Source organism: Oculina patagonica, chromosome 4, assembly GCF_052425735.1.
Source record: "Oculina patagonica isolate OP01 chromosome 4, crgOcupat, whole genome shotgun sequence".
NCBI lineage: Eukaryota > Metazoa > Cnidaria > Anthozoa > Scleractinia > Oculinidae > Oculina > Oculina patagonica.
The window spans coordinates 29,253,309-29,281,294 of record NC_135761.1 but is presented as its reverse complement, the minus strand read 5'-3'; the positions used below and the strand labels follow the sequence as shown (position 1 = coordinate 29,281,294).

Genomic DNA, 27,986 nt, shown 5'->3' with positions numbered 1-27,986 from the left:
CCAGGCCACATCTCTTATGTGAGCCACGTTTTGCAATATGAGGCAATCACAAAGCTCATAATGGAACTAGAAGGGTGTGATTACACAACGGCAACGGGCTTTGCTCTCGAAGAGGAAAAGCCATGCCGCACCCCCTACGGCAACAAATGGGAAAGTCTAGTTACCAAGGCCAAACAAAGGAGAAATGCACATTCTCCATCAAAAAGAAAACAGCAAAGGCCAAGGAGGGTCCTGAGAAAAAAATAGCTTCCTTATGTACTCCACCTGATGAAGTGTTGCGTTTGTAGTGTAGAGAAATGAAAAGTTAGCATTTGTGACAAGATGGCGGCCATATCAAAGAGGGCTGATGTTTGTGGCTAAAGTTCCTTCAATCGATATGAGAGATCAGAACATAATGTAAAAAGATGGAGTAACAGGCAACAGTAGATCAACTTTATATCAAACAAACGACTGTTGAAACAACAATTTAGACGTTATTAGACCAGAAAGCCTGGTTGCAATTAGTTACAAGATGGCGGCCAACTTAATCAAATATGGCCGATGTTTGCTGCCATAATTCCGTCAAACTGTAGGAGATATGATATCCTCTTGTCAAGAGATGAAATAACAGGCATTAGTAGATTAACTTTAAATAAAGCAAAGCAGCGTAGAAAAATGACTTTACTTGTTATTAATCCTGAATAGTTAAACTGCGTGACAAGATGGCGGCCATAACAAAGATGGCCGATGTTTGAGGCAAAAATTCATTCAAACTATAAGAGAGATTAGAACATAACGTAAAGAGATGAAGTAACAGGCAACAGTAGTCTAGCTTTATATAAACAAAAAGACTTAATAAATAAAAGGTGAGATGTTATTTGATCTGAAAAGTTGCACTTGGAGGCAAGATGGCGGCCATATCAATCGAATATGGCCGATGTTTGAAGCAAACATTCCTTCAAACTGTGGTGGAGACAGGATCCTTCTGTCAAAAGATGAAGTAACAGGCAGCAGTAATCTAACAAGATTATAAGCAAAAGACTATAAAAATAACGCTTCCAATGTTATTAGTCCCGAAAGGTCGCATTTCGTTACAAGATGGCGGACGTATTAATCAATTATGGCCGATGTTTACGGTCATAATTCTTTTGAACTGTGGAAGAGATGAAATCCTTATATCAAGAGATGAATTAACAGGGGACAGTAGTTAAACTTAATATTAAGTTTAAGACTGAAGTAAAAACACTTACGATGTTATTAGACCCGAAAGGTCGCATCTCGTTACAAGATGGCGGACGTATTAATCAATTATGGCCGATGTTGACGGTCATAATTCTTTTGAACTGTGGGAGAGATGAAATCCTTATATCAAGAGATGAAGTAACAGGAGACAGTAGTTTAACTTAATAATTAGTCTGAGATTGTAGTAATAACACTTACGATGTTATTAGACCCGAAAGGTCGCATCTCGTTACAAGATGGCGGACGTATTAATCAATTATGGCCGATGTTGACGGTCATAATTCTTTTGAACTGTGGGTGAGATGAAATCCTTATATCAAGAGATGAAGTACCAGGGGACAGTACTTAAACTTAATATTGAGCCTGAGATTGTAGTAATAACACTTACGATGTTATTAGACCCGAAAGGTCGCATTTCGTTACAAGATGGCGGACGTATTAATCAATTATGGCCGATGTTGACGGTCGTAATTCTTTTGAACTGTGGGAGAGATGAAATCCTTATATCAAGAGATGAAGTAACAGGAGACAGTAGTTTAACTTAATAATAAGTCTGAGATTGTAGTAATAACACTTACGATGTTATTAGACCCGAAAGGTCGCTTTTTTTACAAGATGGCGGACGTATCTACAATTATGGCCGATGTTGACGGTCATAATTCTTTTGAACTGTGGCAGAGATGAAATCCTTATATCAAGAGATAAAGTAACAGGAGACAGTAGTTTAACTTAATAATAAGTCTGAGATTGTAGTAATAACACTTACGATGTTATTAGACCCGAAAGGTCGCATTTAGTTACAAGATGGCGGCCGTATTATTGTACGTTATAAGATATGTGCGAAGTTTGCGACCATAATCCTTGTGAACTGTGGAGCAAGAGAGATTCTAGTGTCGAGAGATATAGTTGCATGTAGCGGTTGTTTGATTTTATACACAATTAGAAACTAATAATAGATAAAAACAAAAGTTATTAGGCCCGACAAGTTAAATGGCAAAGGCAAATAGCAGAACACTGTCGAACATGGTCGATGTTCAGAGCCATATATTTCTACCGCAAGATTGAGAGATGGGGTTTTGCTGTAAAGAGATGAAATGTATATTAGAGAGGTATTCCATAAAATGTAAAAAAGGAAATAGTGAACGCATTTTTGTAAAGTTATTACCACGTGCATATTCATATTGATGTACATTTTCTCACTGAGTGTTAGGAATTATTTGAATACAGTTATCGTTGCGCATTTGCATTGTTTGTTTGCGCGTGTGCGCAAATGTTAATTTTAATATTCCTTCTAAGGTGGCAACACATTGGTAACGACAGTTGTTTAAAAACCAAAAGAGAAACGAATTGGCAGTGTTCTTCTAGAGGGCGAATTGGCAGCTGGCGAATTGGCAGACAACTTCAGCCCGGTCGAAGCACAAGCGTGCGAAGGATGGACCGGCCATCTGTCCAATGCTTCCTGAGCTCCACAAGTATATGGAGATTTACGTCCGTCGCATCTGTCCCCTCTTTGCGAAGGAGAACGAGATTGCCCTCTTCGTCACTAACGAGGGCGATCAGTTTCCAGAAAGCACCATAGGCCGCAGACTCACGCAATTTATTTTGAAGTGTGGGGTCAACCTTGGAAGGCGCATGCGGAAAGTTATCACCACGGAGATACTGAACAGAGCAAGCCCACAAGAGCAAGCCAACCTAAGCCGAGTACTCGCACACAGCGAGAAGACCTCTCGGGAATGGAACACTCGTCCAGATCTGACAGAGATCGGCGTTCAAGCGGCACAAACAATTCAATGCCTGCTGGATGCCGATGATAAGGCCATGTACCTGTCTTTAACATCAAAGGAGAAAGCTGTAGTGGATGTGGCTGGCCCATCTTCTCCCAGCCCATCTTCTCCCCACTCATCTTCGCCTGGCCCAGGTGACGATCCAGAGGTTTAACCGTCGACGACATCACCTTTTGTCGCCAACCGTCTCGTCCAATGAACCACCTTCCTCGCCCGCGGCCTCCACTCGCCCTCCATCAGAGTCCTCTATGTTGGTCAGTGGAAAAGTCCCTCCCTCCCCACTTCCCAAAACTCTATCTGAGTTTCAAAAACGGCAGTTACAAAAAGTATTCAAAGTAGAACTTGAGACAAACAAGATGATCACAATGGAGGTTGTGCGGCAGAAGATGGCAAGAAATACAATTCGAGGCAGAGTCAAACAGGTTGTAAACCACGTTAACAACCTCGTGAAGAAAAGTGGAAGTGCGGCAACACCACCAGCCGCGAAACCTGAAGCAGCCAAAATATCTAGCTGGCTAGATGATTTTGACAATCCATCAACCAGGTCCTCCCGCAGGTCGGAGTAGGACGACGAGGACACAAAGAGACTGGATAGAGCTTTTAAAGATTTTCAAAAGCTTCCGTCGACTGCTCTTATCCGCACCATCTTGAAGAAGGATACAGAGCTTTATGCCATCAAGGAAAGGGAGGGATGGAACCGGATCTACAACAAACTAAAAAATATGTTTAAGAAAAAAAGCAAAAAGTAAAAAAAATATATGTTATGTGTATGTTTAAGAAGAAGTCTAAAACTAAAAAAAAAAAAAATTAAAAAATGCCTGTGGCCTGTCACTTGGTTCTGCTCTTCTACAAGACTATGATATTTGTTAGGGATAAAACGTGAGCTGGGGTAGCCAACCCCCAGGGAGCGCCCCACAGATATTCTTAGTCTGGTCCTTAAAGAAGAATCAGACCAAAGCCAGGTAAAAAAAAGGCCAGGTGAATCGCTCGATGACAGTGAAGGGCGTTGTGTTGTAATGTGTTTGTTAACTCTGCTATTGCCGGTCCCAAGCCAGGATGAGAAAGTAGGAGGGGCAAACAATCAATCCTTTATACCTCTTGTTTTTCAAGATGTTTATTAAAAAATAATTACAAAGGTGTTTAATGTGTTTTATTGGTCTTATATATGTCTCAAACATCATGAACCATCACTTTTTAGTACTTAAACACCATACTAGAGTGTCAAGAAAATTGAAATTTTCACCAAATTGAAAAAATCCAATATGGCTGTCAAACATTTAATAATAATAATAATAATAATAATAATAATAATAATAATTTATTTCTAGTGCATTACATAAAAAATCTCAATGCCCTTACTAGTTAAAAAAAATAAAATTACAATATAGGATAAATACTAAATTCTTCAAATCTAAAGTTCATTAAAAATACTAAAATTCATAAAAAAGTACTGAAGCTCATTATAAAATACTAAAATTCATTAAAAAAGAAAAATACTAAAGATCATTATTGAATAAAAACGTTTTAAGCTTAGTTTTAAAAGTGTCAACCGATGGGGCACTCCTCACATCAAGTGGGAGACTGCTCACAATGTTGGCGCGCAAGATGAAAAAGCACGCCCACCGTAATTCTTGGTCTTAAAGACTGGTCTCTGCAGTCGCAGATGATCATTGTTTGAACGAACACACCTACTCGGTCGATGAATATTAATAAGTTCCGCCAAGTAACTGGGTGCTAAATCATTTAAAACTTTAAAAGTTAAAAGTAAAATCTTAAAAATTGTACGCACAGGCAGCCAGTGAAGCTGACGGAGGATTTGGCAGGACGATAGCCAATGATGTCCTCTACATTTCCATTATGACTATATCTAGTAGTGATTGACTAAAACCTGTCAATTTGCTTCCGAGCTGTCAAAACCTGTAAACAAAAAAAAGGTGAAAAATGCTGACTGAGAATAAAATCGTTCATTCTAACATGCACATATTGTGTAGGACTAATAGATAAGCCCTTCACGTAAGTTTCAAGAGAATCACCCACAAACTGACACATCTAAAGCAAAAAAACACGTATGCAAATTAGGTAAGAGGGCTAGGTAACCTATGAAAGTGGGCGAGGTAACCTAAGGTGGGCGAGGTAACCCATCAAGGGGGGCGAGGAAAACTTAGGTGGGCAAGGTAACCCATCAAGGGGGGTGAGGTAACCAGGAAGGGGCCGAGGTAACCCATAAATCTAACCTGTGGTTTTTTCTCAATGATCTCCAACAGTATTTGAGAAAAAATTGTTGGAAATTGACAGAATCCCTGAAAAATACTACACGTCATGGAAGAAGTGGTTTTAGAAGTAGGAACTGCACCCAACATTAAAATGCCACGGCAGCAACTTGATCATAGTAAAGTTCATTAGCCACAAAGTCAAGACACATTTGTACAAAGAAAGAGTTTAACTGAAATTTTTTGAAAAACTTGAGAGATCTATTTTCGAGCTATTCTAGTGCGTCAAGAGGCGAGAGCTTACCAACTAATGGAATTTCTGGCGATTGAGTGAATACAAATTAGCCAGAAATTGAAAATTTCTGCGGCACTAGTGCAGTAGCATCATGGGTAATGCTGTGTGAATATTGAAGCTTGAAATTGCACGTGGGCAATCATTCTAGGCCGACACCACTTGCTAGAATTTTAAATTTCAAACTGCCATGGACGAGTCCCAAGTCATACAGATTGTCAACTTCACAATTGCTAAGAACAACAGCAGCCTTCTTGCTTCCATGAAGGAAATTCTCAATGACTCTTGACTGGGATCAAGAATGCCAATTCTGACTTGGCGGACACACACCTCAGAGAGATTAAGAAGCTCAAATTTGAAGAGCCGCGCCGGTTTAAGAAGAAGGCGAACAAAGATCAATATCGATTTAACTCAAAGCTGAATGTTCGGCTCAAAAACTGGAAAAGGTCAAGGAATCACTTGAGAAAGGTGAGACTTTGCTTGTCAAGAGACGAGATTGCCTTGGAAGTCACTTTGCGCTTAGTCCTTTGTCTTTGTCCTTAGTCCTAGTCCTGCTTAGTTTTTTGCTCTCCCGCATTCTAGGTGCTCGGTTTTAGTTCGTTGTTGCATTTTTTTATGCGTACGGTATATTTTCTGTATATTTTACGTCCTTTTTCCTGCTGTTCCTGCACTTTTGCAGATTCTGCATTCTTCATTTACATGTTCTTCGTTGTTGTATTGTTTCCATTGTTGGAAAGCTCCTTTTGTTTTGCGTTGTGATATTAAAGGAAGAGCATTAGAGGTAAAAGCCCTTAGGTGGAGTGGCGCTATTGGCAGGACAAGGAGAGGAGTGAATGAAGAGTTGGCGCAAAAGGAGAAGGAGAGGAAAGTGATTAATGAGGTAGCGCCAAAGAAAGGAAAAAAAGAGAAAGGAAGAAAAAGGAGAAACGGAAACAGGGGAAGCACAAAGTTGAAAAATGATTTTTATAAGGTAGCGCCAGAAAAAGAAAGGAAGAGAAAGAAAGGAATAGGAGGATAGAACATATGTGAAAGCAAAGCATATGATATGCAACAAATAAGGAAGATAAAAGAGGAAATGAGAAATTGAGGAAAGTAAGAATGTAGCAAAGGTGATAAATGGAATTTATGGAGCAATGTTGAGGAGTGGGGAGATTATGGGGGCCATTTTAATTGTTTTGGCCATATGGCACATGAATGTCAATTTTATCCCATCATCCGCAGTATAGGGACCCCATGAGATTGCACCTCCAATCCCAGAAATCAATGCAGGTTCTTTCCCGCTTCGAGAGCAAACGTGTATGAATTTATCTCTTCAAATTATTGGGAAAAATCGCATATTTTTCCCTTTTTTGTGGTTATTTGAATGCGCTTTGTCCTTGCATAACATGAGGCACACCGGAAACCACTCGTTCACCGAAAACCACTGGTTTTCCTTTTTTTTCTGCATCCAGTAACAATCAGACTGTGTTTGTTCTGTTTTGCACCTAAATTACCAATGGTCTAAAACAGCGAAGAAGATGAACGTCTTTTGGACGACTTATTGTCCACTGACTTATCAATCAACCCACTAACCCACTGGGTGAGCCACAAACTGTAACAGCCCAGATCTTAAATTTAAAACGCATTGTGTTACATAAGTTTATTACAATGATTATGTAGTATTAAGATGAGTGAGCATCTTGTTTGATTGCAACCGGAAAAGTGCCATGAGGCAGTTGCCTTTTTATATGTAAATCACATTTGCGGTAGTTCAAAAGGGTTAAGCTATTCTGTTGATTGCATGTTGTTTAAATAACCCAACGACTCATCTAAACTATCTTTTTATAAGGAACTGGTTTATTTGCAATCTTTCATCTCTTTAATCTTTCATCCTTCACTCCTCGTCAAAACCAGCAAGCTATGTTTTATTGTGCAAAATCCATTCATTCCGTCAGATGCACACCACAAAATTTAATTAAACTCTTCTTTGAGAGACTGAACATGATGTACACAGCGACAGGACATTAAACACGAAGGCAAGAAACTTCTCGGCTAAAATTTAAAAATAGAATGTCCCTATGCAGTTTTGCGTCTCTTGTTGGTGGGGCTTGCGGTGCAAGCCCAGAAAATCCAGAAGTTGTACAGTTTAAAAATTTTAAAGATTGTGACTGTGATGTAAAAGCACACTTAAAGTTCTGTATAACATTTTGACCAATACTGAAAGCATCGACAGCTCACTCTCATAAAAACAATAGCGACAGGTCATAGCAATACCTCCAGCCCTAGAAATCAATAGAGGTAATGTTTACAACTGGCAAGGAAATCAGGTCAATTCTTAGGTTAAAGGTGGTGGTTTACTAATTTGATCCGCTTTAAATAAGAATTTTTGATCAATGTAGATGATGAGAAAATATATTTTAAAACTACCTATTCTCTTCAGCTTACAGAGCTTGTTACTGGCTCAGGCGTTTGGATAAGCACCAATTAGTTAAGTGCAGCAATAAAAGATGCTGAAAACAAATCCCGCACAGTGTTGGTTAGGTCACTACTATGTCTCTTTAACAGCCGCGAAAAGCTGTTGTCCAAAGGCTTCAAAGAACTTGACATAACAGAGGCTTGTGTTGGTAACTACACCATGACAATCACTTTTGTGCTCCTACCCAGCCAATCCTATAAATATGTTATACATGTAGTTCAATTTGTTATCGGTTTAAATTCTATTTTTCTTTTCTTTAGGTGTGAACCTTAATGTACGATTATGAGAACTTTGAAACAAAGAACAAGTAAAATTTAAATCAATGATACATATGGACCACAAAATATAAATGTATTTTGTAAAATTTTGAATACATGTTCTGTTGTTTAATTAGCTTTTTTGTCATTGGTAAAAAAGCACTTTATTTTATGTTATTAAATATAATAATATAGATAAGAGTCTGCACGCACTCTGATTGGCTAAAAACCTACGTTATCAGAGCTAAAGCAGCAGAAAATGTAAAAGTTAATAGTTGTATCTTAGAAAGGAAAGAAAAAGAAGAGAAAAAGTGCATATAAATGTTGATTAGAATAAAGTTTGGCCGTAAATAAATGTGTCACATAAGTTACTATATAATAAGGCAGAATGCCCAGTTCAGCTGTTATTTAACGGCGGCTAAAATCGTGCCATATAATTAGCAAGATACCCCTGTTTAGCCACAAATTAACAGGCTGTTTACATGTCAGAAAAAATTTGGTACCGCCCATCAAAATATCAGTCCGACCCAACCACTTCTATAGTGTTCACCATCATTTTTTCATTTGCACGCTTTACTTGAAATTTACATATGTTATAAAATTGGGGTATTTCTAACTAAACACCTTGTGGAGTTGGATATTAATAATCAAGAGGCTATGAAAACAGCAACTTTGCAGGTTATTAGAAAAAAAAAACGAATTACTAAACACAGACATCAAAAGTTCATTTCCCCAATCACAACAATAAACAAGTAACATACTCTTTTAAAAAGTGCTTAAGAAGTAGTTTCTAGAGAAAGTAAAAAAAAAGAAAGACCGAGAAGATTGGGAGTCAACAGCTGACGCAGCTAACACCAAAACTACTGCAAAATCACTCTTTCACCTGAGAAAAGTTTGACGATTCCAGCGTAATATGAAGCTTATAGGCATGCATCTCACTGCACACAATACCTCATTTCAATATTAAAACTAGCCAAAACTAAAACAAACTGTGAACTGCAAAAAAACAAAACTCACTCCTATCCCTGAAATAGTTCAAATGTGTTGGCTAAAAGAGCCATTGTTTTGTCATATTTCATAGTTAATCTTTGTCTCTTAGCATATAATTGGTCAATTGTCGGTTTTTTTTTTCTTTTTAATTATAACTGTGAAGCACGTAAAACAATGCCTGTACCTTAGTGCCAACCGTTCTCCTACGACTTTGGAAAACGGAATTCGATCTTTAATTATTGTATTTCGTTTTCTCACGACTTTGGACCAGATAATTTCAAAACGGAGTTGAACTTCCACTTCAGTGTTTGTGTCCTTTCGGTATTTAGCTAACCGGAAGAATGACGGCATTCCTGTAGCCATGGGAAAGCCTGGGTGAAGGTGACAAAATGGCAAATGCAGATTGTTTGGACAAGGATGTGTTTTTCTTAGTTTGTGGAGAAGGTAAAAATCAAGTTGAAAGGAAAATGAAACATGGACAGATCAACATGGAAAGGCTGGCATTGATGTTCGAGGTAATTTCTTTGTTAACATTAGTTATGGTGTAAATATCTACAGCTGATTTGCGAGTTCTTTGAATGTGTGTAATTTCTAGCCTGTAGTCCAACTCAAGTAAGTACTATTTAGAAGAAATTGTGTTATTTTTTTCATACTGTAGAGGAATTTGATAATTTGATGGAATGGCCAAATAGAGAAGGTCGATTCGATTTGTCGGCTTTTAGTTGAGGGTCATATTTACATGGGTTTGCGCAGCCTACCTCCAGTGACTTCCCAGTCATGGTGCAACTTCTGCTAGGTCTGGTTTTTCTCAGTTGTTCAGGTAAGTTTGTTTGGGAGGAGTGCATGTTTTCAAGAGGCTATTTTATGTGTAACATTTCATTTTTCTTAGCTGTTCGAGTATCTCTAAGGCACATTCTTGTGACAATCGGTTCATCGGTTTCCACATTGTTTGCATGAGGGTCGAGCCTCATTTAGAACAGAAATGTCTTAGTTTTTAAAAGCTTAATTGGATGATGTTACACAGGTTTCTAGCAACCTCATAACCCTAACTATAACCTTGGATGTATCTTCTTGAAGAAATCACAGCTTATCTACAGGATATAAGGTAAAAGAATTTCCAATAATCATAATAAAGGTAAAAGCGTGATGAAAGGTGCATGAGTTAAAATATCTTCTGTTGGAAATATTAATACGGTATATTACTACCAGCTAGTTATTGATTATTTGTGTTTTTTCTGTTTTATTTCATACTACAGGAAAACATACACAGGCCCTGAAAAGGAAAAAAAGAACAAAAAGGAAGATTCTCAATCTTCAGTTTCTCAAACTTCACAAACAGTTAATAATGTATCTGTTTGTTAACAAGGACTTTTATATTTACCTCCAGCACCAAAAACATAATTAAAAAGATGGTCCCTTCAATTTATGACAGACATTTTTACCATGTAATGTTTTTAAATAACCAACCAGATATAGGTAGGATAATTATTAACTCAGAATTTTCTGAGTTAAAAAGGGTGAGATTGGGGGAATTGAAAGTACCTGCAATTCTGACAGGATGTCGGTAGAAGGAATGCCCATCATCGCAAAACCCTCCATAAGACAAATCATCGGCAAGATCCCACGGCTGGTACAGACAATTATTCCTGTGACGTTAATCGCTCCGCCTGTATAAAGGGAATTGTAGGGTATCTGTGTCGCAGATCATGGAAGCCTATTTATAATGGACAACAGAAAGTTGTGCCTGTTTCTAGCACATCTTCATTACCCTGTCGATGTGGGTCCCTAAGAACCCAAATGGAGTTGCTTATGTCAGCACAATCGTATTTATAGAGGACACCGGCAATGAAAGGTTGGCCTACAAAGCTGTTGTTTTGTCAGTGTTCCTCGACCCCAAGAAGTTGAAAATGGACGACTTACGAGCACAGCTACAGGAAGGAAACTTTGCGGTTAGGGCAGATGCTAGGAAGAAAGATTTTGTGGAATCATTGAGCAAAGAAAAGAAATAAAATATACTGCTTCGGATCTCTATAAGCTGCCCTTGGATAGAGAAATTTGCCAAACAGTACACAGTGTTGATGTAACCAAGGAAGGACACATCGTCTTTTCTGACTGGGGCCTCTCGTACATTGCAAACTGTGTCACAAGAAGGCTCAATTTCAGAGATAAGAGTGCTTGGTGGGTCAGGTGCAGAAAAATCAAAAGATGGCTTGCACCTTGCTGCTTCTTTTTCCCACCCCACATCCTTGTGTGTTGAGGGGAAAACCATTTTTGTTGATATTTCATGATTTTTCCATGTTTGTACTTCATTTAGCTAAGTTCAAGCTTATAACTTTTTGAATAGCTTAAAAACTTTCACATTTTTAAAGTTCAAAGTTTAGTCAATGTAATTAACGGTTGCACTTGTTTGTAATGAAATAGTTTATTATGGAAAAAGTTTTGAAGGAAGATCTTTCTTTCAGTACCTGATTGGCCCACACCAGAAAAAGAAAATATTTCTACAAAGCCCTACACAACATTCCTATTATCTAAGAAGAGTGATGATGGCTTGGTTTGCAGAAGGTCGCATTGACATTGACTACGAGTAGTATAGAGGGTAGGCCACAAATACCACCTCGAATTAGACGCTTTTATCGCAGCTGGAGTGCGTTTTTTGGCAAGTGTTAATGAGTCACGGTAAATTCCCCGACTTTGTTTACCCACGCGGAAAAAAACAAAATTTGCATACCATGTTCAGGCAAGCCCTTGACATGTTCAAACAAGCCCGTGACTGTCACGCTCTTAACGTAATTCGACAAATACCACACTGAATTAGACGGCAAGGGGTCATAATTGATATCACGTGCATTAAATCAAAAGAACAATAGTTGTGCACGTGTAAAACAATAGATTTTTCATTCCAGAGTGCTTAGAACTCAGATTTTAAGCACACAGGAATGAAAACAACTTACAAAAGTCTAAAAATATCATTCGGGTAAACCCCGACACCCACGCACAAATTTGCATGCCGCTCGCGGCTTCATGTCAATTGAACATTTGCAGACATTGGAATATACACAAAGATGGGCCGAGGAAGAAAAGGAGTTTTGATAACAAGTGGGAAAAAAAAAGTTAAAAGGTTTATTGGACCCCCTTTACAAACTTTTCAACATAATAAAATTGCTAAAGAAAACAATCAAACAGTGATTTTATTGTCAGAAGAGGCGATCGCACAGTTGAAAACTTTTGACAAAGAGCTTGTCGCAAACCTCTTGACAGGAAATTGACTCTTTTAAAACTGTTTTTTTTTGTACGTCTTAATATTTACCGGTAATTATTAAATTTAACAAACCTGTTTTTGTATTTATTGCTCCGTTTTTATTTGAAATTGCGACCAAAATTTTGTCTCCTTTTGATGCTTCTAATGAAACAAGGTCCTGTTTTTGGAAATTAGAAACGGTTGGACTGAGTGTGGCTGACCCCCTTGCACCATTTTCTGTTTGAACCTTGATCGCCACCTGTACTTCATCATTTACAACATTATCATCTTTTTTACTTAAAATAAGAAACTGCCATTCTTCAATTCTTCCATCAACGGGCATAATAAAGTAATTTAAATTAAAATTAAATTTAACCAAATAAAAAACAACAGAACTTGGGTGAAAATGGCCCCCAAGAGTAATTGTACCATCGGTTCCATCATAAAAACCGTTTATGACAAAATTTGTTATTTTTGGAAAATAGTTTTTTAACTCAAACCCATTCATATCAATATTCGTTTCAAGCACCATGTCTCCACTTGAAATAATGAAAGGCTTTTCAAAAACATCGCTTGGCACGTCCGCTTGATAACCCTTTACACCATAAGCAATCAAATAAGCTTGCTCACTTGCTTGTGACCCCGAGTAACCAGGATTGGTTATGTCAATAAAAAGTTTATCGTCACTGTTTGACGCATTTTTTTGTGAGTGAATGATTGTTCTCGTATATTTTGGCGTGTGATTGTTGAATCTTTTTGTATGATAATTGACAGTGTTACTTCCAAAAGGTGACGAAGCACTTAAACTCCAGTTAAGATCACTTTCTGGGAAGAAAAACTCAACACAAAGAGTGTAATCACCAGAGGGCAACCCGGTTAGGCCGATTTTAAGTCTTGAATTGAAACTGTTTCCAGATTTTACTAAATTAAAACGAAAAGCGCTTTCTTTGAGTAAGTGAACACCAGAGGTAAAATTCTCAACAACTGTTAATGAGTTAACATTTGTAACACCTTGAAAAGAAGATGCAGAAAAAAACAAATGTGAAAACAAATTTTCGTTTACTCCTGAAGAAATTGAGTGAGTTGAAACATACTTTTGCATTGAAACTAAGTTTACAGCGTCTTGGTCACCGACGGGATTAGCAAGCTGTTTGATTGAATGGTCGTTCATTACCAAATTTTGATTAACAACACCCATTTTTCCAGGGTCACCTTTTATGCCAGCGGGACCTTGTGGACCAGTAGGACCAGTTGGGCCGGCATCTCCTTTTGGCCCTTTTGTTCCAGCAGGCCCAGTATGTCCAGCAGGCCCTGTGGCACCAGCGGGCCCCGTTGGACCTGTTTCACCTTTTGGACCCGCAGGGCCAGCAGGACCAGTTGCACCGACGGGGCCAGCAGAGCCAGTTGCACCTTGGGGCCCTTGTGGACCAGCAGGACCAGTAGAGCCAGTTGGGCCGCTGTCACCTTTATCGCCTTTTTGACCAACGAAACCTCTTGAGCCAGTTGGGCCTTGGGGACCTTGAGGACCAGTGACGCCTTTCGGGCCAGCGGGGCCAGTAGGACCGCGAGAACCTTGTGGACCAGCAGGACCAGTAGGACCTTGGGGGCCTTGGGGGCCAGTGTCGCCTTTATGCCCAGCAGGGCCAATCGAACCTCTTGGGCCAGGGGGGCCGGGAGGGCCAGTTGTTGAAGAGCTGTCTGAAGGATGACCTGTGTCTCCGTTGAAAGCACCCATTATATATATTCGTCAAAATTTTTTTTCGTTGTTTTTTTTGGCCTGTCGTGATACAAAAAAGAGAATTTTTTTTTCTGTTGCAAGATCAAGCAGACTTCTGTCTATGCCGAGCTCATCAGCAATACGATTATTTTCTCTTGGAAGAAAGGAAAAAATGCAAAAATGGCTGCAGTTGTCACGGATATTTTTTGGAACTTTGAAAAAACATTGAGAAAGATAAATGACGCTGCATTGACGATGTCTTCCGTTTATAAAGTAATTGATGATTTCGTTTTGATTGCTTTCACAAACCATGTCGTCAAATATGACTATTTTTTGGTTGTCATCTGTGAGTTCTTCAAGAGGAATAACGGTGTTGGTTGCCTCAATAACTTCATAACCAGTTTCAGGATTGACTCTTTTTTCAAAATCGTCAAGAATCAACTGGTACTTTTCTTGATGAAGATTTTTTGCGCAAAGATAAATTTTGTCGTAAACCAAAAGCTCATAAAGCATGTGTAAAAGAGTGTTTGTTTTTCCAGAGTTGCTTGGACCACAAATAAGCATGCGAAAAGTGTCAGATGGCATGCTTGTATGCCCCTGTTTGAAAGCACTTTGCGAATAAAACTCAGGATCGTAATTCGGAATCTTCATTTTTTAGTCGTTATATATATACGCGAAAAGATGTCGATGAAAAAATGGCGAACACTTGCTGAAAAAAAGGCCGCTGTTGAGCAGCAAAATGAAAAAATACTTACTGCAATGAAAAACAAAGCGATTGAAAAAAAATTTGGACAGCTTTCAGGTGAGGAGGTATTTAAACCGCTGACACGAAGGTTTGACCGCGCCTTTACAGCGCAAAAAGATACTGAAGAAGTGCCAGACTATGCCTTAGATGCTTTTGATGCAATCAACCCATTTGATGGAGATTTCAGGCCAGATGAAGAAACACCCCCTGTAACTCCTCCTTTGACACCAGATGCAGAAACTTTTTTGCAGTTACCCGTACCTGACTATTCAATAGCTGAATCTGACCAAGATTTCGAAGACGACACCCCCGAATCAACACCACCACCAACACCAACATCATCACCGGTTCCCACTCTTGCAGAAGGGGAGGATGATGATGATGATGATGCAACGAAAGGTGGTGTTGATGATGATGCAACAAAAGGTGATGATGATGCAAAAGAGGGCGATGCCGCAACGCCGCCACAAGACTTGTCTCAGTCAGTTGAACGCGCCAAATGGGGGACACCACAAAATCCAGGAATTCAGGGATCAGAATCAACTGATTTGCAGGTGCTGAACAGCATGTTAACGAAAAATAAAGACAACCCCGACTATGTCGTGAAAAGCCCGAAATCAAAATATCACGGTTACACTATTCCAGACATACAAAAAGCCCGAGACGCAATTTTAGAAAGAAGGGGAGAAAAGAAAGCAAAATCTTCTTTATTTTCTGAAAAAGAACCCCCGGATCAAGAGGGGAGCGGTGTTGTTGATGTTAACGACCTTGTTGACAGACTTCATATAAGCCTCGGGTCAATTGATGCAGGAAACACTTCAAAAAAGTTGCGCAGACAAATAGTTTTATTGCTGCAAATGTTAACAAAACAAAAAGCGCTGACAACAAAAGAAGCAAAAAAAATTTTTGATAAGTATATAGGATGAAACATCTTAACCTTTTGCTTAACTCTTCGATTGCAAAAAAAAATGATGCAAGAAATGAACCTCATGACTTTAAAATTCACTTTACACCCCCAATTGTTTTGGACCCTTCAAAGAGGTACAAAGCGGCAATGAACGAGCTTGTAACAATGAGCTATTCTTGGTACAATGTTTCAGAAAAATATAACAATAACAAATTTAAATGGAAGAAAAAAAGTGACTCAGACTGGATTGATGTTACCATTCCTGATGGAATGTATGATTACAAAGACTTGAACGACGCTTTTCAAACTCTTACAGGAAAAACTGATGATTCAAAAGACATTTTTGAACTTTATTTTTATACCACGACATACAGAGTCACAATTTTGATTGCAAATGATTACGAGCTTGATTTAAGAGAAGGTGATTTTTCAGATCTTATTGGTTTTGAAAAAAAAATCTTGAACGATGCAAACAACGTTGGCGATCATGTTCCGAACTTGACGAGAGGGGTAGACTGGATTTATGTTCATTGCGACCTTGTTTCAAGAGCTGTTGACAACATTGAAGACGATGTTTTGTACACGTTGTCAACATCGACTCTTCAAATATCTTATCCATTTTCGAAAGAGCCCCGTCGACTCTTGTGGCATCCAGTTAACAAATACCGAATTAACTCGATAAGAATCAGAATCAGTGACGGACTTGGAAATGACCTTTTTTTGAACGATCAACCTGTCGCTTTGAGCATTTTTATTGAAGAGGAAAAATGATTTTTTGAGAAAAGTATAGGATGAACCACCCAAGCGAATGGACGAGGTTTTACGACAGAGGTCACTACAGATATCGGCACAAAGGAACCGGAGTCGTAAGAGATACTTTATTGTCTATCGGTAAACGATTTGCAAAAAGTGGGAAAAAAAAGGCTGAAGAGGCAGCCAAAAAAGCTGCTGAAAAAGTCGCTGAAAAAGCTGCTGAAAAAGCAGTTGAAACTACCAAAAAAGTTGCAGAGCGCGGCGCGGAAAAAATTCAGCAAGTTTTGAAAAGAAAAAAAACTCTTCCACCTGATTCTCGAAAAAAATCAACTGTGAAGAAAGGACTTAACCAAACTTCGAGACAAAAGCTTGAAAATATTTTGAAAAAAAAAGAAGCAACTATGGAGAAAGGACTCAACCAAACGTCGAGACAAAAGCTTGAAAATATCTTGAAAAGAAAAGCAGAGATGAAGGTGAACCAAATCATTTCAAAAAATTAATTTTTTTTGTGGATAATATATACACCTGGTTTTGGAACGATGTTCAGAAGCGAAAAGTTTTTGGAAAAAACTGAGTTCATGAGATTTGGGTTAGACAAGCCCATAACAATTCCTGGAAACGATCAGTTCCAGGCAAAAAGTGGCTACAAATTTTCTGTGACTGACAGAGACAACTGGTTCGACTGGTACAACGCTTACATCCGTGCAGATTTTGCATTCGAAGTAAAAGCAGATGGGACGGCTGTTGCAGGAGACACACAATCAGCGCCGATTAATGGATCTTTTTCTTTAATAAATAAACTTGTGGTAAAATCTGCGGGAAAACCTCTTTATAACGTTGACAACGCTCACAAGCTGATATTTATCAAAAACTTGTTGGATTTTTCCGATGACTATTCCAGAAGTGTGGCAAAAAGCCAGTTTTGGTATCTTGACACGGCAAATGATGACCGAACAGCAGCAGCCTCAACAAACGAGGGAGCTAAAGCAAGAGGGGCGTTAGCCCACGGGGGTTTAACGGTTAACACTATCATTCCTCTCAACAGGTACTCTTTTTTGAAGAGCTTAGTGACAAGCTTTTGCCTCCAATGCCGCTTGAGCTTGAAATACAACTTCAGTCTGATGAAGAACTGATTTGGCAGAACAACAACACAACACACAGGCGAATTGTTGTGAAAACCCTTGAGCTGTGGGTTCCAATGCTTCGGTTTACGAGCGAAGGGCAAATGCTTGCAAATGAAGACTTTTTAAAACCAAGAAAGTGGACTTACATGAGTGAAATGGTGGAGCCCAGCACCAGCCAAAGCGCTGCTTTCGGAACTTGGCAGATAAGTCCTGGAATTAAAAACGCAAAGCATGTCTTCATCTTTATCCAGCAGACCCGAAGGGTAAACGCTTTACCCAAAACCCGTACTTTTTTGACACTTTTAACATTGACGGAGATGACTCAGCAAAGCCTGCAAGTAGCAAGCTTTGCTGAGTCATCTCCGTCAATGTTAAAAGTGTCAAAAAAGTACGGGTTTTGGGTAAAGCGTTTACCCTTCGGGTCTGCTGGATAAAGATGAAGACATGCTTTGCGTTTTTAATTCCAGGACTTATCTGCCAAGTTCCGAAAGCAGCGCTTTGGCTGGTGCTGGGCTCCACCATTTCACTCATGTAAGTCCACTTTCTTGGTTTTAAAAAGTCTTCATTTGCAAGCATTTGCCCTTCGCTCGTAAACCGAAGCATTGGAACCCACAGCTCAAGGGTTTTCACAACAATTCGCCTGTGTGTTGTGTTGTTGTTCTGCCAAATCAGTTCTTCATCAGACTGAAGTTGTATTTCAAGCTCAAGCGGCATTGGAGGCAAAAGCTTGTCACTAAGCTCTTCAAAAAAAGAGTACCTGTTGAGAGGAATGATAGTGTTAACCGTTAAACCCCCGTGGGCTAACGCCCCTCTTGCTTTAGCTCCCTCGTTTGTTGAGGCTGCTGCTGTTCGGTCATCATTTGCCGTGTCAAGATACCAAAACTGGCTTTTTGCCACACTTCTGGAATAGTCATCGGAAAAATCCAACAAGTTTTTGATAAATATCAGCTTGTGAGCGTTGTCAACGTTATAAAGAGGTTTTCCCGCAGATTTTACCACAAGTTTATTTATTAAAGAAAAAGATCCATTAATCGGCGCTGATTGTGTGTCTCCTGCAACAGCCGTCCCATCTGCTTTTACTTCGAATGCAAAATCTGCACGGATGTAAGCGTTGTACCAGTCGAACCAGTTGTCTCTGTCAGTCACAGAAAATTTGTAGCCACTTTTTGCCTGGAACTGATCGTTTCCAGGAATTGTTATGGGCTTGTCTAACCCAAATCTCATGAACTCAGTTTTTTCCAAAAACTTTTCGCTTCTGAACATCGTTCCAAAACCAGGTGTATATATTATCCACAAAAAAAATTAATTTTTTGAAATGATTTGGTTCACCTTCATCTCTGCTTTTCTTTTCAAGATATTTTCAAGCTTTTGTCTCGACGTTTGGTTGAGTCCTTTCTCCATAGTTGCTTCTTTTTTTTTCAAAATATTTTCAAGCTTTTGTCTCGAAGTTTGGTTAAGTCCTTTCTTCACAGTTGATTTTTTTCGAGAATCAGGTGGAAGAGTTTTTTTTCTTTTCAAAACTTGCTGAATTTTTTCCGCGCCGCGCTCTGCAACTTTTTTGGTAGTTTCAACTGCTTTTTCAGCAGCTTTTTCAGCGACTTTTTCAGCAGCTTTTTTGGCTGCCTCTTCAGCCTTTTTTTTCCCACTTTTTGCAAATCGTTTACCGATAGACAATAAAGTATCTCTTACGACTCCGGTTCCTTTGTGCCGATATCTGTAGTGACCTCTGTCGTAAAACCTCGTCCATTCGCTTGGGTGGTTCATCCTATACTTTTCTCAAAAAATCATTTTTCCTCTTCAATAAAAATGCTCAAAGCGACAGGTTGATCGTTCAAAAAAAGGTCATTTCCAAGTCCGTCACTGATTCTGATTCTTATCGAGTTAATTCGGTATTTGTTAACTGGATGCCACAAGAGTCGACGGGGCTCTTTCGAAAATGGATAAGATATTTGAAGAGTCGATGTTGACAACGTGTACAAAACATCGTCTTCAATGTTGTCAACAGCTCTTGAAACAAGGTCGCAATGAACATAAATCCAGTCTACCCCTCTCGTCAAGTTCGGAACATGATCGCCAACGTTGTTTGCATCGTTCAAGATTTTTTTTTCAAAACCAATAAGATCTGAAAAATCACCTTCTCTTAAATCAAGCTCGTAATCATTTGCAATCAAAATTGTGACTCTGTATGTCGTGGTATAAAAATAAAGTTCAAAAATGTCTTTTGAATCATCAGTTTTTCCTGTAAGAGTTTGAAAAGCGTCGTTCAAGTCTTTGTAATCATACATTCCATCAGGAATGGTAACATCAATCCAGTCTGAGTCACTTTTTTTCTTCCATTTAAATTTGTTATTGTTATATTTTTCTGAAACATTGTACCAAGAATAGCTCATTGTTACAAGCTCGTTCATTGCCGCTTTGTACCTCTTTGAAGGGTCCAAAACAATTGGGGGTGTAAAGTGAATTTTAAAGTCATGAGGTTCATTTCTTGCATCATTTTTTTTTGCAATCGAAGAGTTAAGCAAAAGGTTAAGATGTTTCATCCTATATACTTATCAAAAATTTTTTTTGCTTCTTTTGTTGTCAGCGCTTTTTGTTTTGTTAACATTTGCAGCAATAAAACTATTTGTCTGCGCAACTTTTTTGAAGTGTTTCCTGCATCAATTGACCCGAGGCTTATATGAAGTCTGTCAACAAGGTCGTTAACATCAACAACACCGCTCCCCTCTTGATCCGGGGGTTCTTTTTCAGAAAATAAAGAAGATTTTGCTTTCTTTTCTCCCCTTCTTTCTAAAATTGCGTCTCGGGCTTTTTGTATGTCTGGAATAGTGTAACCGTGATATTTTGATTTCGGGCTTTTCACGACATAGTCGGGGTTGTCTTTATTTTTCGTTAACATGCTGTTCAGCACCTGCAAATCAGTTGATTCTGATCCCTGAATTCCTGGATTTTGTGGTGTCCCCCATTTGGCGCGTTCAACTGACTGAGACAAGTCTTGTGGCGGCGTTGCGGCATCGCCCTCTTTTGCATCATCATCACCTTTTGTTGCATCATCATCAACACCACCTTTCGTTGCATCATCATCATCATCATCCTCCCCTTCTGCAAGAGTGGGAACCGGTGATGATGTTGGTGTTGGTGGTGGTGTTGATTCGGGGGTGTCGTCTTCGAAATCTTGGTCAGATTCAGCTATTGAATAGTCAGGTACGGGTAACTGCAAAAAAGTTTCTGCATCTGGTGTCAAAGGAGGAGTTACAGGGGGTGTTTCTTCATCTGGCCTGAAATCTCCATCAAATGGGTTGATTGCATCAAAAGCATCTAAGGCATAGTCTGGCACTTCTTCAGTATCTTTTTGCGCTGTAAAGGCGCGGTCAAACCTTCGTGTCAGCGGTTTAAATACCTCCTCACCTGAAAGCTGTCCAAATTTTTTTTCAATCGCTTTGTTTTTCATTGCAGTAAGTATTTTTTCATTTTGCTGCTCAACAGCGGCCTTTTTTTCAGCAAGTGTTCGCCATTTTTTCATCGACATCTTTTCGCGTATATATATAACGACTAAAAAATGAAGATTCCGAATTACGATCCTGAGTTTTATTCGCAAAGTGCTTTCAAACAGGGGCATACAAGCATGCCATCTGACACTTTTCGCATGCTTATTTGTGGTCCAAGCAACTCTGGAAAAACAAACACTCTTTTACACATGCTTTATGAGCTTTTGGTTTACGACAAAATTTATCTTTGCGCAAAAAATCTTCATCAAGAAAAGTACCAGTTGATTCTTGACGATTTTGAAAAAAGAGTCAATCCTGAAACTGGTTATGAAGTTATTGAGGCAACCAACACCGTTATTCCTCTTGAAGAACTCACAGATGACAACCAAAAAATAGTCATATTTGACGACATGGTTTGTGAAAGCAATCAAAACGAAATCATCAATTACTTTATAAACGGAAGACATCGTCAATGCAGCGTCATTTATCTTTCTCAATGTTTTTTCAAAGTTCCAAAAAATATCCGTGACAACTGCAGCCATTTTTGCATTTTTTCCTTTCTTCCAAGAGAAAATAATCGTATTGCTGATGAGCTCGGCATAGACAGAAGTCTGCTTGATCTTGCAACAGAAAAAAAATTCTCTTTTTTGTATCACGACAGGCCAAAAAAAACAACGAAAAAAAGTTTTGACGAATATATATAATGGGTGCTTTCAACGGAGACACAGGTCATCCTTCAGACAGCTCTTCAACAACTGGCCCTCCCGGCCCCCCTGGCCCAAGAGGTTCGATTGGCCCTGCTGGGCATAAAGGCGACACTGGCCCCCAAGGCCCCCAAGGTCCTACTGGTCCTGCTGGTCCACAAGGTTCTCGCGGTCCTACTGGCCCCGCTGGCCCGAAAGGCGTCACTGGTCCTCAAGGTCCCCAAGGCCCAACTGGCTCAAGAGGTTTCGTTGGTCAAAAAGGCGATAAAGGTGACAGCGGCCCAACTGGCTCTACTGGTCCTGCTGGTCCACAAGGGCCCCAAGGTGCAACTGGCTCTGCTGGCCCCGTCGGTGCAACTGGTCCTGCTGGCCCTGCGGGTCCAAAAGGTGAAACAGGTCCAACGGGGCCCGCTGGTGCCACAGGGCCTGCTGGACATACTGGGCCTGCTGGAACAAAAGGGCCAAAAGGAGATGCCGGCCCAACTGGTCCTACTGGTCCACAAGGTCCCGCTGGCATAAAAGGTGACCCTGGAAAAATGGGTGTTGTTAATCAAAATTTGGTAATGAACGACCATTCAATCAAACAGCTTGCTAATCCCGTCGGTGACCAAGACGCTGTAAACTTAGTTTCAATGCAAAAGTATGTTTCAACTCACTCAATTTCTTCAGGAGTAAACGAAAATTTGTTTTCACATTTGTTTTTTTCTGCATCTTCTTTTCAAGGTGTTACAAATGTTAACTCATTAACAGTTGTTGAGAATTTTACCTCTGGTGTTCACTTACTCAAAGAAAGCGCTTTTCGTTTTAATTTAGTAAAATCTGGAAACAGTTTCAATTCAAGACTTAAAATCGGCCTAACCGGGTTGCCCTCTGGTGATTACACTCTTTGTGTTGAGTTTTTCTTCCCAGAAAGTGATCTTAACTGGAGTTTAAGTGCTTCGTCACCTTTTGGAAGTAACACTGTCAATTATCATACAAAAAGATTCAACAATCACACGCCAAAATATACGAGAACAATCATTCACTCACAAAAAAATGCGTCAAACAGTGACGATAAACTTTTTATTGACATAACCAATCCTGGTTACTCGGGGTCACAAGCAAGTGAGCAAGCTTATTTGATTGCTTATGGTGTAAAGGGTTATCAAGCGGACGTGCCAAGCGATGTTTTTGAAAAGCCTTTCATTATTTCAAGTGGAGACATGGTGCTTGAAACGAATATTGATATGAATGGGTTTGAGTTAAAAAACTATTTTCCAAAAATAACAAATTTTGTCATAAACGGTTTTTATGATGGAACCGATGGTACAATTACTCTTGGGGGCCATTTTCACCCAAGTTCTGTTGTTTTTTATTTGGTTAAATTTAATTTTAATTTAAATTACTTTATTATGCCCGTTGATGGAAGAATTGAAGAATGGCAGTTTCTTATTTTAAGTAAAAAAGATGATAATGTTGTAAATGATGAAGTACAGGTGGCGATCAAGGTTCAAACAGAAAATGGTGCAAGGGGGTCAGCCACACTCAGTCCAACCGTTTCTAATTTCCAAAAACAGGACCTTGTTTCATTAGAAGCATCAAAAGGAGACAAAATTTTGGTCGCAATTTCAAATAAAAACGGAGCAATAAATACAAAAACAGGTTTGTTAAATTTAATAATTACCGGTAAATATTAAGACGTACAAAAAAAAACAGTTTTAAAAGAGTCAATTTCCTGTCAAGAGGTTTGCGACAAGCTCTTTGTCAAAAGTTTTCAACTGTGCGATCGCCTCTTCTGACAATAAAATCACTGTTTGATTGTTTTCTTTAGCAATTTTATTATGTTGAAAAGTTTGTAAAGGGGGTCCAATAAACCTTTTAACTTTTTTTTTCCCACTTGTTATCAAAACTCCTTTTCTTCCTCGGCCCATCTTTGTGTATACTCCAATGTCTGCAAATGTTCAATTGACATGAAGCCGCGAGCGGCATGCAAATTTGTGCGTGGGTGTCGGGGTTTACCCGAATGATATTTTTAGACTTTTGTAAGTTGTTTTCATTCCTGTGTGCTTAAAATCTGAGTTCTAAGCACTCTGGAATGAAAAATCTATTGTTTTACACGTGCACAACTATTGTTCTTTTGATTTAATGCACGTGATATCAATTATGACCCCTTGCCGTCTAATTCAGTGTGGTATTTGTCGAATTACGTTAAGAGCGTGACAGTCACGGGCTTGTTTGAACATGTCAAGGGCTTGCCTGAACATGGTATGCAAATTTTGTTTTTTTCCGCGTGGGTAAACAAAGTCGGGGAATTTACCGTGACTCATTAACACTTGCCAAAAAACGCACTCCAGCTGCGATAAAAGCGTCTAATTCGAGGTGGTATTTGTGGCCTACCCTCTATACTACTCTACGTCTTTCCAAAGATGTCTTCTCGCCAGAGTAGCACTCCTTCACAGTTCGTCCACACTTGCTGCTTTCAACAAGATACATCCATCAATTTCAGATGAAAGTTCAAATTATCCCTGAATCATCACACAAAAGCAACCAAGGACCAGTCAAAACAGTCTTCTCCTATTTCTCCCTCCTCAGGCTACACCACCCGTGGAAAAAATTCCAAAGCCAGTATTAATGCATCTCTGAATTAAACGATGACACAGAAAGCACTGCTGAGGTGGTGTATCAATTCTTCAAAAAAAAAGTTGGAGCTTGATGCACCTAGAGATATAGAATTCCAATGCAAACTGTATTCCAACGCATAGAATTCTTATGCTTTCCCAACCGGGATTGGGTCTTCAGAAGAGCTTTATAGAGATCAAAGATGAAATTGACATAAAAAGAAATCTCCCAAAGATATTCAGAACAGATGCAAGAAACAATGGCCAAAATTAAAGAAAGCCAAAGAGGGTAAACTAGCCGCCTTTGACAAGATGGACCCAGGCAAGTTATACATCGATAGATGGCTCATTCCTATGTAATGTATTGTATAACTGAACTTTCTAGAGTAAGATAGTACGTTGATGCTAAGAAATATTTTTCTCTTCCTTTACGTTTTGTATTCAACTTTTGGAGTAAGAAGACAGTTCCAATTCTCATGGGCAGTATGACTTTTATGTGATTGATTCATGTGTCATCTTTTTATATGTGTACTTTATACTGACAAAGACAAATGATAAATAATAAATGTTGAATGTTTTTGAAAGTTTTTTTACAGGTAACACGTGTGACAGTAGCGTTTTATTTTTTCCAGCTTCAAGGTATTTGCTATTAAACATGCGCAATTTCTTACATTTGGTTGAAGATGTGATTGCAAATGGCCTACTGTGGTGCAACCCTCTCTTTGTATTTGAGAATTGAAATGGGGACATAACTTATTTCTTCAAAGGAACCCAGAATATACCCAACCAAGAAATGATTTTGTACACACACACACTGTAACAACGTTTAACAGTACATTGTAGCTAACTCTGATATGTTAACCAATAAATTCAAAAAGTGAGGACTTAATCAATATAATTGGAAAGGTTAGACTAATTACAGAAAAGCAATTCAACAGTTAGGTGATGCTTATTTCTTTTTTTCCTTTTTAGATAATGAGTGTGGTTTCCTGTCGTCAAAACCTCCTGGATTTAATTTCAAAAATGCCAGATGGGCAAGCCAGAAATCTTGTATTAAAGTTTATAAATGGCAAGGAAAGGTAAGCGATATTAAGTTATCAAGCATGCTACCCAATGTCCACTAACAGAACCTACCCAAGCTACCTGCAGACACTCTAGCACCGTAAAGACATTGTTTGTGTTGATATTTTTTTTTTTCTGTTTTCAAATTCCCTTGCCACCTCCTGAAGGTTAGATTGATGGCAGGTTTGTAAATGTTAACAGGCCAAGTTACAGGGACTGAGATGTTGAAATAAAAAAAAAACATACCACATAAATATTTACATAACGCAGAAATAATTTTTCTCAAAGAAGTGCTTAACAGAAGAGAAGCCGCATGAAAACAAAGTTTTATTTTGACTTTCTTGACTGTCTTTCTGTCACTTTATTCCTGAAGGCAGGGGTTTGCAAAAAGTCCCGGCTGACCGAGGTACATATGTATAAAGATGCGACAGACCTCGTAAGAAGATATCTGGGGGAGACTGCACAGCCAGCTAAGGCTTGCATTGAAAGGCAAAAGACGGTGTGCTGTTCATAGATGAGGCATGCCGGCTGAATGTTGACTCAGAGAAAGACTATGGAAAGGAAGCGCTGGATACTTTAATGGAGGCAATGCTGGAAGGAAATCGTGTAATGATCTTCGTTGGGTATCCAAAAGAGATGGAGATGTTTATGCAGTTAAACCCTGGCTTTAAATGCCGAATAAGATCAATTTTTCATTTGCATGACTACACCTCCAATAGTTGGCCCAGGCCATATAGACCTCATAGCAGGCTTCAGATTGACCTTATTGACATGGCTCCTTGGAAAAGGCCGTTTTTGACCAGCAATAGGTTAAACTTTCGTTATATTGTTAGTGTTAAGTGCTGTTTTTCCAAATTTTGTTGGCTTATTCCAATTCAAACCAAGAATGCTGATGACATTTATTCAGTTCTGTATATTCTCTTTCAAAGAGAAAGTTGCCCTGACATTCTACAGTCAGATAATGGTAGCGAATTTATAGCCAATATAATCGGCAAAGTTTGCCATGACTTTGGAGTTAGAGTTGTTCATGGACGGCCACATCATCCTCAATCTCAAGGCCAGATTGAGAAGCAAAATAAGGTAACCAAGAAGCATGCACGTTATCTTCAGAATCTTTCTCCTAAGACACAAGCTGCTTGTTGGCCAATGCTTCTTCCTTTTGTGGCCGATGTTATAAACAATACCCCAAGCCCCACAACAAATGACATCCCATTTCGTTTGTACAAGAACAGAGAACCAAAGTCATTTATTCATTACATTGTGCCAGAGGACCAATTGTTAAAATTTCTGTGGAGGAAAAAATGGAGGAAAATGGCATGTTTTCTAAAAATGATTTGAAAGTTGAAGTGTTGGAGTCTGACAGTAAGAATGAGCTCGTGCACAGTGTTGGTGTACTATCTGCGTCTAGTATTACACAATCTCACAGAAAGATATGTAACATGGGTGGTGTTCCTTCATAGGAGAAGAGCCAATGCACGGTAGCAAATCATACTGAATGTGAAGATTCTGTAGAGCCTGAATTCTGTTCACAATCTTTTAACTCAGCTTTGTTGCAGATTAATGATGAATGGAATATTACACACCTGCAAGCTCTGGAGGCAACAGAACAAGACCTCGAACCTGTGCTGCACAATGCCGAGAGCTGCTAGGTCTTATCAGAAATATGAGCTACATTGCTGAAGGGTGGGGAGATGGCGATGTGCTAAATCAGTTGAGGATTAAGCTGGAGGAGTGCCACTAACTGTTGGTTAATGCATTCCCGAAGGAGAATGGCTTCATTTTAGAAACGCCCATTACGAAAGCAAAACATGTCGCTAATGCCTCCAAAAAATTACGTGTAAAAAAGAAGAAACTAGATTTCAAGAGCTTATGCAGGACGTGTTGCAAAGAAGGCAAATGAAATGAAAAGAAACTACAACGTCACACTACGTGATATAGAATCTAGACCAGCCAAGCACCCGAAGCTAGATGGAGGACATGATCACGTTGATTCTGGTTTGACAATAAAGACTGATACAGCGCCTCGAAAAAAGAGACAGAACACAAAAATGTTTCTGGACAATCCAAACATCAGAAGGTAGAAGATAAAGGGGAAGACCTACACGTTGATTCTGGTTCGACAGTGAATGAGGCAGAAAACAAGTTGACATCTAACAACAAATCAGGCAACGTAGAATCTTCTGATTGTCAGTTTGTCAGTAGTTCAAAACGAGCAACACCGGTACCAAAGCATGGACGTTTCGTGCTTGATGAACAGGACATCACGACCATCGAATCTAGTGAGTGGCTAACTGACCACATCATAGGCGCGGCACATTCAACATCAAAGAAAACTGCTTCCCAGGCAGAACCATCTCCAATGGCAGATACAACAGCGCAACTTCCAACAAATCGAAATGTAAGCAATTCACAGTATCAACAAGCAGTCTGAGGTATCTGAGCAAC

General features: G+C 39.2%; 1 long non-coding RNA gene across 1 annotated transcript in view; it reads right to left on the bottom strand.

Annotated features, from left to right (window-relative positions):
* Positions 1–4,375: 4,375 nt before the first annotated feature.
* LOC144650129 (uncharacterized) overlaps positions 4,376–27,986 on the bottom strand; it is a 43,792-nt gene continuing 20,181 nt past the window's right edge. The window contains exon 3 of the long non-coding RNA XR_013570022.1: positions 4,376–4,922. This is a non-coding gene — a long non-coding RNA (uncharacterized LOC144650129). The remainder of the gene's footprint in view (positions 4,923–27,986) is intronic.